Below are 16,108 nucleotides of genomic sequence, written 5' to 3' on the forward strand. Positions count from 1 at the left end.
GAGGGTTCCTGCTTGACACAAGGGCCACCTTGCGCCAACCAGAGATCCCCGACTCTAACAGCCACCCTATAACCCAAAAGTGAAGCTTGTTTATTTTTTAACATACATAGTGTTTTTACATTTTTTCCAGATTCACACACCCGTTGCACATTTGCAAAATAAAAGCACTAATTCAATGTACTACAACACAATACACTTTTCAAATTTAACTTTTAATTTTCATTTTTTTTATATTATTTCTAACTCTATCAAATTTAATGTGATTATTAGCTTCAATCTCACTAGCTCTATAAAAAAGTTCACAAATGCAACACTGCCTTCTGAATGATATACTAATAAATTATTTATTTAAGATAGATGCGTGAATCTACCGCGATGTTACACTGGGGGGCCCGCACTGAGAGCCGTGATAGGGTTGTGACTCCTACCACAAGAGAAAAAAAATACCCCCAGTTCCATGCCCGATCTCAGCCCAGAGGACCCCATCCCCAGGGCCCAGCCATTTTTGAAAAAAAAGGGAGGGGGTGCCCCTCCAGGGCAATTTTTGGCCAAGCCCAGGGGACCCCATCCCCGGGGCTTGGCCAATCCTTTTTTTTTTTTAAAAATGAATAAGGGGGCCTGCGCGGCCCCCCCACCTGGACCCCATCCCCCGGGGCTTGGCCACTGGTTGGAGACCACCCCGCTGCCCCGGGGTCCACCACCTCCCCGGGGCACATAATCATTACAATTCAGGGGTTCCTTTATGGACCCCCAGCCCCAGGGACCACCATCTCACCAGGGCCGGCTGTTGCAATGACCCGGGGTGCCCACCCCCCGGGACATTGCCGTTTGCTTTGACAGGACGGGAGCCGTGTGGCTCCCGCCCTGTCATAGCAAACACTGGTTTAGATTTTAGAAGCGAGAGCAGGTTTCCTGCTCTCGCTTCCAAAATCCAAAGCAGATTGCTTTTCCACAAGGGGAGCTGCATGTCAGCAGCTCCCCAGTGATGTAATTTGAGATGTCATCAGTGATGTCATCAGTGATGTCACTGACCATGTCATGACTGATGTAATATATAACGTCATCAGCAGTGCATTGCGGGGGCGCGAGTTATAGTTAGCTATACTAACTATAACGGCCGAATTTCTATAGTTTTGTACGAGTGAAATGTACAACTAACTATAACGTCCCTGAAACCTATGGTTTTTTCAGTGAATTTCAAAGGTTTTTAAAATGATAATTTGTAACTATAACGTTCCTGAAACCTATGTTTTTTTAGTGAATTTAAAAGGTTTTTTAAATGCTAATTTCTAAATATATTTTTCATTAAACTTATGGTTTTTTCAGTGGTTTTAAATTATAATTCCATTATCAACCTGGTGAAAACAGACAATATCGCCAGTTTTCCAGTAATAGCTTCCGCAAACAAAAATTGCCACAAATGAGAGCAACAACTAACGCAAATAATATGCAGAGTAGGCGTTCCTGTACAAAAATAACACGAAAACACCATTTCCCGATATTTTCAACGAGCAGCCAAATCTGCGGTGTGACCCAAAAACAGGCGATAAGCTGCGTTAGCAGTAGGAATGTACCATCTGCCTTTTACTGGTGTCAAGTAGGACGACTACCTGCAGTGTGAAAGGGAGCCCAGCCCAGAATCACATCTAAAGAACCAAAACACATGTCATAGAGCTCCTGATCACGCACCTCCGACACCCAAGAAGGCCACAAAACCCACTGCCACTACCCTCAGGACCCCCCCGGACCACCCCCCCAACTACCACCGAGGCAGCGCACAACAGGACAGTGGACCTTCCAAAAATGTCATGGCCCCTCAGCCACACAATAGCTGAATGTTGCGAGATGTGGCAACCAAACATGTGTGAAGGATGCAAATCACCCACCAATAATAATGCCCACAATACCAAGTGCAGCAGTGATGTGCTGGACAGACCTCACTATACAGAGCACAAACCTCTCCATGTGTATATATACTGCTGGTGCTTGTAATGTTGTGGACAGTAGACACAACCATGTTACCTCAGGCAATGGGGAAGATCTCGGTAATGTACCTGTATCATCTTCCCCTGTAAGCGGAAGCGCACTGGGCTGGTCCAACATACGCCACTCCAGCGTAGAAGTGTGAATAAATAGGCCGGGACTCTGGGTGTGGTTCACTTGTGTGAAAGCCAACGCATCTCCCAGAGCAGTGGCCCTCACCCTGCCACGTAGCTGCCGCCATATGTGCCGGCCTCCTCGACACAGGCCCCCTGCGAACACAGCGGCACAACACCGCAGATTTATGTCTGTACAGATTGCTGCCTTCGAACTATACTGCGGACAGCAGGACTCACAATTCAGATGGAGTGGCGATTGCAGATGACGCAGTCCATTATGCAAGAGACATTCTTCTCAGTGCGGCCCGCCCACACCACGCATCATCGCTGGCTGTTTACACGCTGAGCGCCAGAGGTACCACTAACTCAGTGTAACACAACTCAATGCCACGTGGCCTTACTGAGGCAGAATTCATTAGACAAAAGACATTCCTCCCAGTGCAGCCCACCCATACCACGCATCATCGCTGACTGCGCACACGCTGAGCGCCACACCTACCACTAACTCTATACAGCTCAAGTCAATGCCACGTGTCTCTGGGCCCTTCCGGACCACTGCCTTCGGACTACACTGTGGTCAGCAGGGCTCACAATTCAAGATTAGTACCGATGCAAATTGTGGAAGAGACTATAATCCGTTAAGAAAACCAAATGCTCCCAATCTGTGCAGCTATGGTCAACGCCACGTAGATGTGGGTCTTTGCTGACCGCTGCCTCCGGCCTACACTGTGGTCAGCAGGGCTCACAATTCAAATTCAGTCTTGATTCATTAATTTCAAAGTCCAGTAGGCAACTAACTATAACTTCCCCTAAACCTACACATTTCGACAATGTATTCCCTACATATTTCATCTTTTGTTACCTACACTGCTGTCAGCAGAGCTCACAATTTACATTGAGACATGATGTATTAATTGCAGACAGAATTGTACTCTATGTCCTCGGATTTTGTCAAGAGGAAGTGACAAAAAGCATTCCTCGATGTCTGTGCTGACTACTGCCTTCCATCTACATTGCGGATAGCAGGGCTCACAATTCACATCGAGTCGCAATTGCAGATGACACAGTCCAGTAGACAAGAGAAATTGCTCCCAGTGCAACCCGCCCGGACCACGTATCATCGCTGGCTACGCACACGCTGAATGCTTCTAATGCCCCTATCTCAGTGCCGCACAACTCATGGACCCTTTATGATACAATATTTTGTGTATAATTTTCCCTTAGTGCAGAACAAATCATTGACCCTTTATGAATGAATCTCTGTGTCTGATCCAATGATTACTGTTCTACTTGTTGCTAGCACCAACCATTCCCAGAGGTCTGGCTTACACTCACCCCACACGCATCCAGCACAGACGCCACTGGACATGTGACCCTGGTAATAAAAGGGAGTCAAGCGCACTTGCCCGTACCCAGTTCCCCTATTTATCTGTGTCCGTGTGTTAATTATGTATGCAACATGCTGCCCCTGGGTCCTACTACATTACATTGCGCTCTGGACAGCGTATGCAACCAACTTACCTTTGACAGTCGGAGAAAACTTTGGTTATGTAACTTTGTCTCGGTCATTGTACAAGTACGTATGTAGAGACTGGATGATTAGAGTACTGCAAGGAGAGTGTATAGTGAATTTATAAGTGTGTGGGGATTGGCGGAGTGATTGTATAAGTACATATGTTGGCGCAGCCTAACTCCGACAACAAGCTTGTCTCTAATTGGCTGCCCTTCATGTCCCAAAAATGGAATTTTGGACTTTGCATGGCCCAGTATTGCTACAGCTGCAATACTCCACTGAATCTGCAATATACATTCACATCCACACAGATGTATCATGTCCACCATCTTTCATGTGTGGAACTATGGATGAATGTAGGGTCGGTGATTCCCCGTACTTTCCATGTTAGCCATATTGTGGGACTTGGATCATAGATTGACACATTGACGCTTGCAACCCGGGTGACGGCAGCAGTACAATAAGAACACCCGCATGGGCCATGAGTGTTGCCACATTTTTTAAGCATTCTCTAGCCCAAAGACAACCAAAAAGTAACCCAAAGTAGCCCAATATTGCTACTTTAAGGAAGGAGGGGCAGGGACATCATCAAGCAGGCGGTGAATGCATTGCAATTGCTGTTGCAGCACGCTGCCAAGTAAATAATTGTCTAATAAAGCGCTTTAACATACTAGTTTGCTGGAGCGCTGTATATATATTTATAATCTGGCAACTAGCACAAACCAAAATTTTACCGCACAACCGGGAAGAATATAGCCCAATTGTGTGTGATCTAGCTCAAACTGGCAACAGCGCCGCCTCAGTTGATTCCTCATACAGCTCACGATAGAGCCACACCCATAGCTCCCGAGTCATTCTTCACAGCCTCACGCAGGACTGGCATACGCCAGGCCAGTCCACTCTGCTTATGCTTACAGGGAAGGAGAACAACGTTACATGGCCCAGATTGTCATTGTAGTGATCTGCTGGTCACAGGTCTAGTTGTCAGTATGCCACAGCCACTCCCTCATGGCTGGTATACACCCACACCACACCCACCCAGCACAGGCATCACAGGACACATGACCCTACCAATAAAAAAGACCGGGCACACGTGCTCTACGCCATTTTAGAGTTGCTCTCATCGCATGCACTGTCATGGCCCGTCCCGGTGCTCCAGACACCTCATATAGGCCTGAGCCACCGAACAGGAAGGCCTTCCGCCATGTGCGTGGCCTCACTGGTCACTAAGTTAGTGGCACCGCAAGGACTGAGCGGGTGTGCAACCTGCGATGATGATCGGTGCACTAGTATGTCCTCTGCCATAGCAAAATCAAGACGCAGCCCCAAATGTGAGACTTGTTGGCCTGCGGAGTGGGACTGCCAGATGTAGAGGGTGCCCTCTCCGCGAAAAGGTGAGTAGTGAGGCCTGGGTGGGCAAATACATCTGGGTGGCAGGAGTGGATGGGGTGCAGCAGCTTGGGTGCGCAGCGGCATGCAGTCACCTCCAGGCAGAGGGAGTGCATGGGGTGCAGCAGCCTGGGTGCACAGCGGCTGTCATACACCTCTGGGCAGTGGGAGAAGATGGAGTGCAGCAGCCTGGGTGTTCAGCAGCGAGTAGACACCTCTGGGCAGTGGAAGTCGATGGGGTACACTAGCCTGGATACACAAAGGCGGGACAGAGATTTAGGCATGCGCAGTTGTATGTACTCGTCCATTAATGATTCCATACTATGTTTCAGCTGACTAAGCTTGAGGGCTGTCCTATATCCCGGCACGTGATTGGAGACACACCAGTGGCAGAAAGGTGAGCTGTGAGGATTTTCTCCACAGTGTCAACACTCACTCTCCCTCACCATCTCTTCCTTTCTGTCACAAACACTCTTTCTCTCACTCTCTATCTCTTCCTTTCTCTCTCTCACACTCTCACTCTTTTTCTGTCTCTTCCTCTCTCTCTCATTCTTTCTTTCTCTCTCTTCCTCTTCTCACTCTTTCTCTATGTCTCTTCCTCTCTCTCTCACTGTTTCTCTCTGTCTTCTTCTCACTCTTTCTTTCTTTTTCTCTCTCTCTCTTCTTCTCACTCCCACTGTTTCTCTCTTTGATGGACGCATGACGCACAATCATATCTTGCTTTTTACCGAACAGGCTGTGATTCACGAACGGACGTCCCCCCCAACACCACCACAGCTGAACGCGTGAAGATCCTGCAATGATGCGTGGCCATCCTGACAACGCCTCAGAAATTTGCTTTGACACGTGGTGGCGGAAGGTGAGCTGAGAGGCTTCTTTCCGCAGCAGCGGGCAGTCACCTCTGGGTGGTGGGAGTGGATTGTGTACAGCAGCCTGAGCACACAGACACCTCAGAGCAGTGGGAGTGGATGGGCTGCAGCAGCCTCAGTGCGCATTGCCAAATAGAGAATTAAGCATAAGCAGGTGTATGTACTCTGTAATTACTAATTCTATTCTATCTTTCAGATGACTAAACTTGAGGGGGCACTATGTCCCGGCACGTGGTTGGAGACACATCGGTGGCACAAAGGTGAGCTGCGAAGATTTTCTCCAGTGTCAACTCTCCCTCTCCATCTCTTCCTTTCTCTCTCACACACTTTCTCTCTATCTCTGTCTCTTCCTCTCTCTCATTTGTTCTCTCTCTCTCTTCCTCTCTCTCACTCTTTCTCCCTCTCTCTTTCTCTCTCTCACACTGTTTCTCTCTATCTCTTTTCCTTGTATCTTACTCTTTCTCTCTGTCTCTCTTTCACTCTTTCACTCTTTCTCTGTCTTCCTCTCTCTCTCACACTCATTCCCTGTCTTCCTCTCTCTCACTCTTTCTCTCTTCTCTCTCACTCTTTCTGTCTCTCTTCCTCTCTCACTGTTACTCTCTCTATCTTCCTCTCTCTCACTCTTTCTCTCTCTCACTCTTTTGCTGTTTTCCTCTCTCTCTCACTCTTTCTCTATCTTCCTCTCTCACTCTTTCTCTCCTCTCTCTCACTCTTTCTGTCTCTGTTCCTCCCTCTCACTGTTTCTCTCTCTCTCTTCCTCTCTCTCACTCTTTCTCTACTCTTCCTCTCTCTCACACTGTTTCTCTCTTCCTTGTATCTCACTCTTTCTCTCTCTCACTCTTTATCTCTTTCTTTGTCTTCCTCTCTCTCTCACTCTTTCTTTGTTTCTCTCTCTACCTCACTCTTTCTCTTTCTCCTGTGCTGGACGCATGGCGCACCATCTTATCTTTCTTTTTGTCTTGCAGGCTGTGATTCACAAATGGTCCAACAATGACACAACATGGCTGTACATAGTTTTACTTGTTGTTTTTTTAATACATTTTTTTATATGTAAATACATACATGACTAAGATTCTTATTTGTCCAACCTAACGTGACTGTCACATTTGTTTATGGGGGTAGGGGTGAGGGGGGATGGCAGACAAGGAGCTCCTGCTGGGGCATGTCGGAGCAGTGTTGGGTGTCCGACCTGCATGATCGTTGCCTCCAATGCATCTGTTCTCAGAGACTTACGAGCCGGCGGGTTGGCTCATAGATGGAGAGCTGCGAGCCGACTGGCAGGGTCATAGAGGGAGAACCGCGGCCTGTCAGTTCGTAGCGGGAGATCTGTGGGCCAGCTCGCAGAGGAACACCTGAGGGCTGACTGTATAGGGAAAGGTGCGGGCCGTTGGCTTCCAAAGGGATAGCTGAGGAACAGTGATGTGGGGAGAGGAAGCATGAACGGGGTATCTCGCAGAGAGAGACCTGCGGTATATTTCCAGTCTTGGCTTCCCAGATACATCTGCGGGCCCTAGAACTCGCACCCGAAGAGCTGTGAGCCGACAAGTGGTTCGCAGAGGGAGACTTGTGGGCCCAAGAATGTTGTTGGAAGTATGCTGTTGATGGGGGAAAAGGGTGCTTTACCTGCTGATGTAGGGAGACGCTGTGTGAAAGAGGTATCTCACACAGACAGAGCTCCAGTATATTAAATTGCCCCGAGACCTTTCTTTTATATTTTCACTCGATGCGAGGCACAAGATGGCTGCTAACACCTCCTGGTTTGAAGTGTTAGCAGCCAATCAGAGGCAAGCTCGTGCTCGGGAGTTAGGCACCGTCCAGATATATATATCTTCTTTTTCTTTAATATCCCAAAAACTACTGAACGAATTTACACCATTTGAACAAAAGTACGCTATCGGGACCAAGACCTTTCTCCCTGCCAAATGTGGCGTAATTCCGTTCAGTAGTTTGACCTGTAGCCTTGTCTAAAGTTTCCTATGGAAAATACATTGAGAAAACACTTTTTCGGACCCCCCTTATTTCTCAGCCCCCCTTGACCAATCACCCTGTAATATATCTTCGCACCTGGATGGCTCTTCTTGTGGGGGCAAATATCTCGCAATAAATTTGCTTTCAATCAACAACCAACCTTGTACGTCCTCAATACACCCCTAAACTTTCAAGATACGAGCTGATCAAAAAAGAGAAACTTTCTGGAACATTTTGTAAAGATTTGTCAAACGACGCCAAAGTTATAAGCACATGCAGGGCTTCAGGAGGGGGGCCGTGCAACCCCCCTCCCAACACTTGTACATCCTCAATACACACCTAAACTTTCAAGATACGAGCTGATCAAAAAAGAGAAACTTTCTGGAAAATTTCGTAAAGATTTGTCAAACGACACCAAAGTTATAAGCACATGGAGGGCTCCAGGAGGGGGGCGGCGCAACCCCCCTCCCAACATGAGTGAAGAACCGGGTCTGCGGGGACCCCAGCGGGCCCCGGCAGCCCCAGCGAGCCCCCGCTATTATTTTTTAAGAAATGCCCCTGGGACTTAGCCCACCCCGGGATCTCATTAAATAAAACACGGGAACCGGCAACCCCAGCGCGAATTGCGACAATATATATTATTTTAAAATGGTTTCTTTGGCCCTGAAGGTCCTTCTGGGACCCCCTGAGCTGGCCTAGGGGGTCAGGGTGTTTCTACCCTGCCACTTCTCTTGTTTTATACCTTTGTTTCTCTGTTTTCTGGTGACTCGCTTCTACCGAGTCACAAGATGGATGCCAACACTTCCTGGTTTGGAGTGTTGACAGCCAATCACAGTGAAGCTTGTGCACGGGACTTAGGCTTTGCCCAGATATCGAAACTTTTATTTTTCTAATTTCTCAGCAACTACTGAACGGATTTACACCATTTAAAGAAAGGTCGCTTCCTGATCCAAGCACTACCTTTTTGCCAAATTTGGGGTAATTCTGTTCAGTAGTTACGGCCATAGCCTTGCACAAAGTTTCCTATGGGAATTTTTTTTTTTTTTGTCTCTTATTCTTTGAATTTCTCAAAAACTACTGAAAGAATTTACACCATTTAAAAAAAGGTCGCTCTCTGAACCAATCTCTACCTTTCTGCCATATTTGGGGTAATTCCGTTGAGCAGTTCGGACTGTAGCTCGTCGCAAAAGTTCCCATGGAAATTAACATGGGAAAAACGCGTTTTGGGACCCCCCTTTTTTCTCAGCCCTCGCTTGACGAATCACCCCAAACTTTCAGGATAGGAGCTGACCTGGATAGACTTTTGGATAATTTTGCGAAGATTCGTCAAATGAAACCAAAGTTATTAGCAAATCAAAAAATGCTTTTCCTATGGAAACTAGGTTGTAACTATAACTACCTACTGGCGACTGCCAGTAGGTAATATATATATGACCTAGTGGTGCTAAGAAACATGCAAGAAATCCGTGGCCACGGCTCCAGTGTTTCTCTGTTCATAAGAGTTTGCTACGCATTGGATTGCAGTGTGGATATTTGGGGGTGGCTACCCCTGCCATGTGCCCACCGTATTAAGTGGCTTTGGTAAAGCCAGTTGAACAGTGGATATATATATATGTGATCAAGTCCCCTTGTAGGGATGAAACGCGTAATGGCTGCCGTTTTTTGTTGATGTGAAACCGATATGAAAATAAACTAATCGGTATTTGAAGAAAGTTGTGGTCCGTGCTCTTTTGCCTTGGCTGAAGGGAATAGCGCGGATGGGAAGAGTGCTTGGCGATATATATATATATATATTACCTACTGGCGGTCGCCAGTAGGTAGTTATAGTTAGGACCACGTTTCCATAGGAAATCCGCAACATTCTATTTTGAATAACTTTGGCGCTGGTCGACGAATCCTCGCGAATTTTTCAAAATAGGTGGGGCGCTACGCTCCGCTCCTACCCTGAAAGTCTCGGGGGGATTCGTCAAGCGGGGGCTGAGATAAAAGGGGGGTCCCAAAACGCGTTTTTCCCATGCATTTTTCCATAGGACCTTTAGACAGGGCTACAGCCCGAACGTCTGAACAGAATTACTAGAAATTTGGCAGAGAGCTAGTCCTCAGGTCAAGGAAGTGCCTTTTGTAGGTTTGGTGTAAATCTGTTCCGTAGATTCTGAGAAAATAGCCTTTAAATCAATATATATATCTGAGCCAGCTTATGGTGCGCTTACGGTGCGCTTACCGTACGCGTACGGTGGCGTGCGCGAGCGCGATTCTGATTGGCTCTTAGATCTTAGTAAGCATTCGAATCGGTCGAAACCAGGAAGCGGCGGCCGCCATTTTGTGTGTTTCACTCAGAAAAAAAAGAGTGATAACAAGAAAAGGGGGCAAGGAGGAGAGTTACAGACCCCCTAACATTTGTAAGGGGGTCAAAGAAGGACAGAAAAGTACAAAGAAAACATTTATTGATTTTAAAAAAAATCACGGGGTACGCGTACGGTAAGCGTACGGTAAAAAAAAAAAAAAAAAAGAAATGAAATGCAGATTTAAGTGTTTAGATATTAGGGGGCTCTAAAAAGAGCCGTTGTGTTTATGAAGTGATTTTTAAGTGGTACCTACAAGTAAGTACCGATGCAGAGTCTAAGGTTCAAGAGGAAGACTCTGTTCCCTTCATCATTGAAGTGCACACCAGCTCCTCTATAAATGTCTTGCATGTCGTAACGCAAGTTGTTGTGGTAAATGGAACCCATACCATAGTCATGGAGGAAAGCAGAAACAGATTTGTTGACGTGCTTTCTTGCTTTGTCAATCTGCGGACAGAAATGATTGGACCAGTTCCATTTTTGCCTTTGGCATATGTTAGAAAACACAAAGGCAGTTTTAGGGAAAAGTGAAAACAGTTGTGCAAAGGTGTCCTTCATAAGCATTTCCAGACCTACCCCAGTCAAAGTGCCTAGGTCATTGCCACCACAGTGCACTATTATGAGGTCAGGGTGTTGGTTTTGCATGAAGGATTTCACCAATGGCATCAATTGGTGCCACTTTAACCCTCTCTGACCAATCCATTTAATGTCTACATTTGGCAAAGCAAGGTCTCTCACCATACCTGTTTTCTCTGCAAACTTTTCACTCCAGAAGACATAGCTGTGCCCTACAATCCACACTGTGAACATCTTCAAAGGAGAACTGGATGCACTCAGGAGGTGTAATTCAATAGAATGGTAAAAAGAAATGAAAGACAGTTTGGAAATGGAGGCATACATATTTTTTTCATAAAAAAAAGAACTGATTGGCTGTTTCATACCATTCTAGAATAAAAACTAGGCTGTATGTGTAAATTAATAGAAGCATGTTTTGTATTGGTACAGAAAAATGTGTTACCAAAGAACAGTACTATGGATTTGCTGTTAGGTTTGAAAAGTCAAGCACTCTTGCTCTGTGGAATTGAAACATTGTTTGGCGAACTTCTGACCTAACTCCACACAGCAGTGTTCCATGAGCTGTTGCTATGGTAGCAGGCAGAAGTCAAGTTGGGGGAAGGGTACTAGGCAGAAGTCAAGTTGGGGGAAGGGTACTTTTGGAAAAGGGTTGGTTTTCAACCAATAGAAATGTGTGATTACATTTGAAAAAAAGGGGGAAGCACTGAGATTTGAAATTAACATGTATATATGTGGAAAAAGAGAGGGAAAGTTTGCCATTATCTGGTTCTGCTGAGAGGAGAGAGGTGTAAAGAACAGAGATCCTGGCTCTGATAATCTGCTGTTTGAGTGCCACATTTCTTTCACAACTAACTAATTTTAAAGGTGAGTTTAGAGTTTGAGAGGGGATGTATATGGTAAATTAAGAAATGAATAATAGAAATGCAATTCTTTTTGTTGAAGTTGTGTTTATTATTTTCTGTTTTGGGAGAAATTTAAATGCGAGGAACAAGTAAAATAATATGGACTATGTTTTCACAATAAATTAAGGTGTACTGGTATAAAAAAAGAATAGTTTAAGGGTTTGAGGTTGGACTCAGTAATGCAAATACATTCAGCATCACTAAGGCTGGTTGCCCTTGCTGGAGTGTAGGCAGTCACCCAGGTTACAAATGGTGCTGGTCTGAAAAAGCAGTTTGGACATGTGCTTTTTAAAAAATCTGAAAAGTGGATTCATAATGTGTCAGTCTGTAAAAGTGTTTATCACTTGCCAAAAAAAAGAGCAGTAAGTGTGCTTTCAAATTGGCAAAGAAATTTCGTTTTGTGACTAATGTGAAAACATGACTCTGTGTGCAAATAGGAATTACAGGCAGAGATTTATTGCGTATTTCTCTGGTGATTTCACAGTTGCATTAGATGGAAAGGGGGAGCCATTTTTTGGTGGAGAAGCAGACTCTTAGCACACACCCAGCTGCTTACCCTGTGGAATCATGCACAGTATTCACAAGCGAGTGGGGTTTGAGGTTTCAGTCAGTAATGCAAATACATTCAGCATCACTAAGGCTGGTTGCCCTTGCTGGAGTGTAGTTGAAAAATATGTAAATATGTGTACTGTATTATAAAATGTTTTATTAAATATTAATACTTTTTTCTTTTTTTTCAGATTGAGATAGAAAATTTTCGAAAACTAGAACCATTTTTAAACCAATTAAAAAAAAAATTAAATGAATAAATATTTTTTTGAGTGGGTATGGTAAGTCAAAAATATCATGGTCCCTTTTTTCCACTTCTCCACAATCACATTTTCAGTTTTTCATTGTAGTCTCTCAAGGACCTTGTAATGTGATAATTGATTTTTAGTGTTTTTTAAAAAAAAAAAATAATAATTACGCGTACCGTACGCGTACGGTAAAAAAAAAACAAAATAAAGTTTTAAAAACATATATAAAAAATAGATGAAAGGTAAGGTTGGCTCTTAAAAGAGCCGTTGTGTTCATGCAGGGACAGAGGAAAGAAAGAATGGGAATATTAGACGGTACGACAAGTGTGCTGATCTATTTTATTGTTCACTAGGGAAATACTGGTCTCCCTATGACAAATTAGATCATGACAAGTGGCGCACCGTATTTCAACCCTCAGAAACCGAGGGTTAGTTTCCAGAGGACCAGAAAAAGGAGATGCTCCCCCCACAGATGAAGGGCTCACCTGACCTGCAGAAGAAGGACTCGGCCCTGCAGATGATGGTCCAGGCTGAGCTGCTGTGGATGTGCTTGGTTGATTTACTGAAGGATTACCTTCAGTAAGTCGAGCATGTGTCCTTCTGTGCACATCCTTAAGGTGTCTCATCATGGTGTGATTCCCAAAGGAATACTTCCTGTCGGGATTCCCTCTTGAAAGTACACGCTTACACAGCTTACAAGTCACTAAGGGTGCATTTACCTTTTGCTGGCCTTCTGGAAAAGTAAAATACTCCCATACGTAAGAGGTCTTTTGTTTCCTCGCTCTCTGCCTCAAGGTAGTGCTGCTAGCCTCACTCTCAGAAGAGCTCTGCTGTTCTGCCATCGTATCACGAAGACAACCCAGCTCCTTCTCCTAAGGGATCACAAGCAGAAATGAGGGGAATGGGTGTGGTGTAGGAGAGTTCTAGAACTGAAAGTAGTTTCAACCAATCAAAAGTTGTGTTTCATGATCACATGACCCACCGTACGCTTACGGTACGCTTACGGCAAAAGTACGCATGCGCGTAAAAAAGACACGTGCTCGCGCGCATGCGCATAACAGTCACTCCCCAACACTTCCGCGTAACGTGCGCGTGTAGCGTACACGCGTACGCGCCCCACGCGGAGTACGCGCGGCTACGCAAATTGCGTAACTATACGCAAACAGCGTAGATAAATTACGGACATTGCGTAAACCGTACGCTTACCGTAAGCTTACCGTACGCGCACTAAAAAAAAATAAAAAAAATAGGAAAAAATGTATTGCTAATAAATTTTACCTGTTTATTTTATAAAAAATGTAAAATAAAAACATATTGTAGAATTTTAAAAATTTAACCATACTCTTTAAAAAAGGATAGAAAATTAAAATAAAAATATGTAAAAAAAAAAAGAAGAAAAAAAAAAAAATTAGCATTTAAAAAACCTTGCAAATTCACTGAAAAAACCATGGGTTTCACACACGTTATAGTTAGGAATTAGCATTTAAAAAACCTTTGAAATTCACTGAAAAAACCATGGGTTTCACACACGTTATAGTTAGGAATTAGCATTTAAAAAACCTTAGAAATTCAATGAAAAAACCAAAGGTTTCACACATGTTATAGTTAGCTGGACATTTCACTCGTAAAAAACCATTGAAATTCCCCCGTTATAGTTAGTTCAGCTAACTATAACTCGCGCGCCCGCAATGCACTACTGATGATGTCACATATTACATCACTCATGACATGGTCAGTGACATCACTCATGACATCACTGATGACATCTCAAATGACATCACTGATGACATCATCCTTGTGATAGAGTGGTAGACCTCCTCTCACCCTAATATAACCTTTGATACACACATTTAAAAATAGAGACTGAAATTTTCAAAAAAATGGACATACAAATAACAGTTACAACAACCTATTCAGTAATTCTAAGATCCACATACACATCCACTCATCCACCAACAATCCTATACAGTCACTCATACATGTACTCACACATCATATGTACTCATACACCTAAACATCCTGTAACACAATGCCACTCATTCATAGAGTTACTCACACATAGTCACTCATGCTAATAAAGAATCAAACATCCATTTACCTGCATATACAGTTATACACACACCACCACACTTACTTTTACAGAAACTTACACATACTTAGTCTTTTAAATAATCACTTATAGAAACACATACTTATTCATACAGGCACTCTTCCAATCTCTCACTCGCACATATACTTACTTATATACACCAATAGTCATATATACTAGTTTAAAAAATATGTAGTTACTCATAAAGACACTATTGAGACAGTCATTCAATCACTAACACACCCATACACACACTCATCCACCCATACGGTCCTACACACATGCTGTCTTCAACACATACAAACAGTGAGTCACTCATTCATGCACCTATGCACTACATAATAACCCCCACCGAACCATGAAGACACTCAGACACTCATACTGATACTCAAAAAACCAACTAATAACCTATATAGACACTCATGTAGCTACTCACCAACCCATGCAGCCACTTATATACAAAGTGAGAGACTGATACAGGTATTTACACATTTAAACATTACTCACTTAGCCATGTATTCATAAAGATACACTTAATCAGTCAGTTACACAATCAATTTTTAAAAAACAAATCATCAATTTAGACACTTATATACTCATTTATTCTTCCATCGACCTTGAGATATACATATATTAAACTTTTTTAATTTTCAGAAAAACACACATTCACTGGATGATGTCCTCAGTGATGTCATTTGAGATGTCATCAGTGATGTCATGAGTGATGTCACTGACCATGTCATGAGTGATGTAATATGTGACGTCATCAGTAGTGCATTGCGGGCGCGCGAGTTATAGTTAGCTGAACTAACTATAACGGGGGAATTTCAATGGTTTTTTACGAGTGAAATGTCCAGCTAACTATAACATGTGTGAAACCTTTGGTTTTTTCATTGAATTTCTAAGGTTTTTTAAATGCTAATTCCTAACTATAACGTGTGTGAAACCCATGGTTTTTTCAGTGAATTTCAAAGGTTTTTTAAATGCTAATTCCTAACTATAACGTGTGTGAAACCCATGGTTTTTTCAGTGAATATATATATATATATATATATATATATATATATATATATATATATATATATATATATATATATATATATATATCCCAAACGTGATCTCCGCTTCACTCAGTCACAAATCGAGGCGCGCACTGGAGAAGTTGATTTTAAATATTTGTTCACCACACGAATTCACAGACAGACGCGTTTCGGCTGCACACCTTCCTCAATGTCAATGGGTTCAAAAACCTCGCCATATTTAAAATACATTTAACTATAAACAGAGAGAGAGGAGAGAAAATCCAATACATTTCATTGGTAGAAAAAAAGAAAAGACAGCAGTAATATATATACACAAAGGTAGCGGCCATCTTATAGTGGTTTCAATTCATTCATTGTCCTTCACATTTTCAATATAATCTTATTATATGCAATCCCAATTCATTGATGTTCAACATTCTCAACACAATGCTTTGCATCTCCTGTTAAACATTTTGAATCTCCATACATAATTGAGCCCTGAATGGGCTTTATTGATCGCCTGGCTATATTTCTCGCAAAGC

This window comes from Triturus cristatus, chromosome 11 (genome assembly GCF_964204655.1).
Source record: "Triturus cristatus chromosome 11, aTriCri1.1, whole genome shotgun sequence".
Lineage (NCBI taxonomy): Eukaryota > Metazoa > Chordata > Amphibia > Caudata > Salamandridae > Triturus > Triturus cristatus.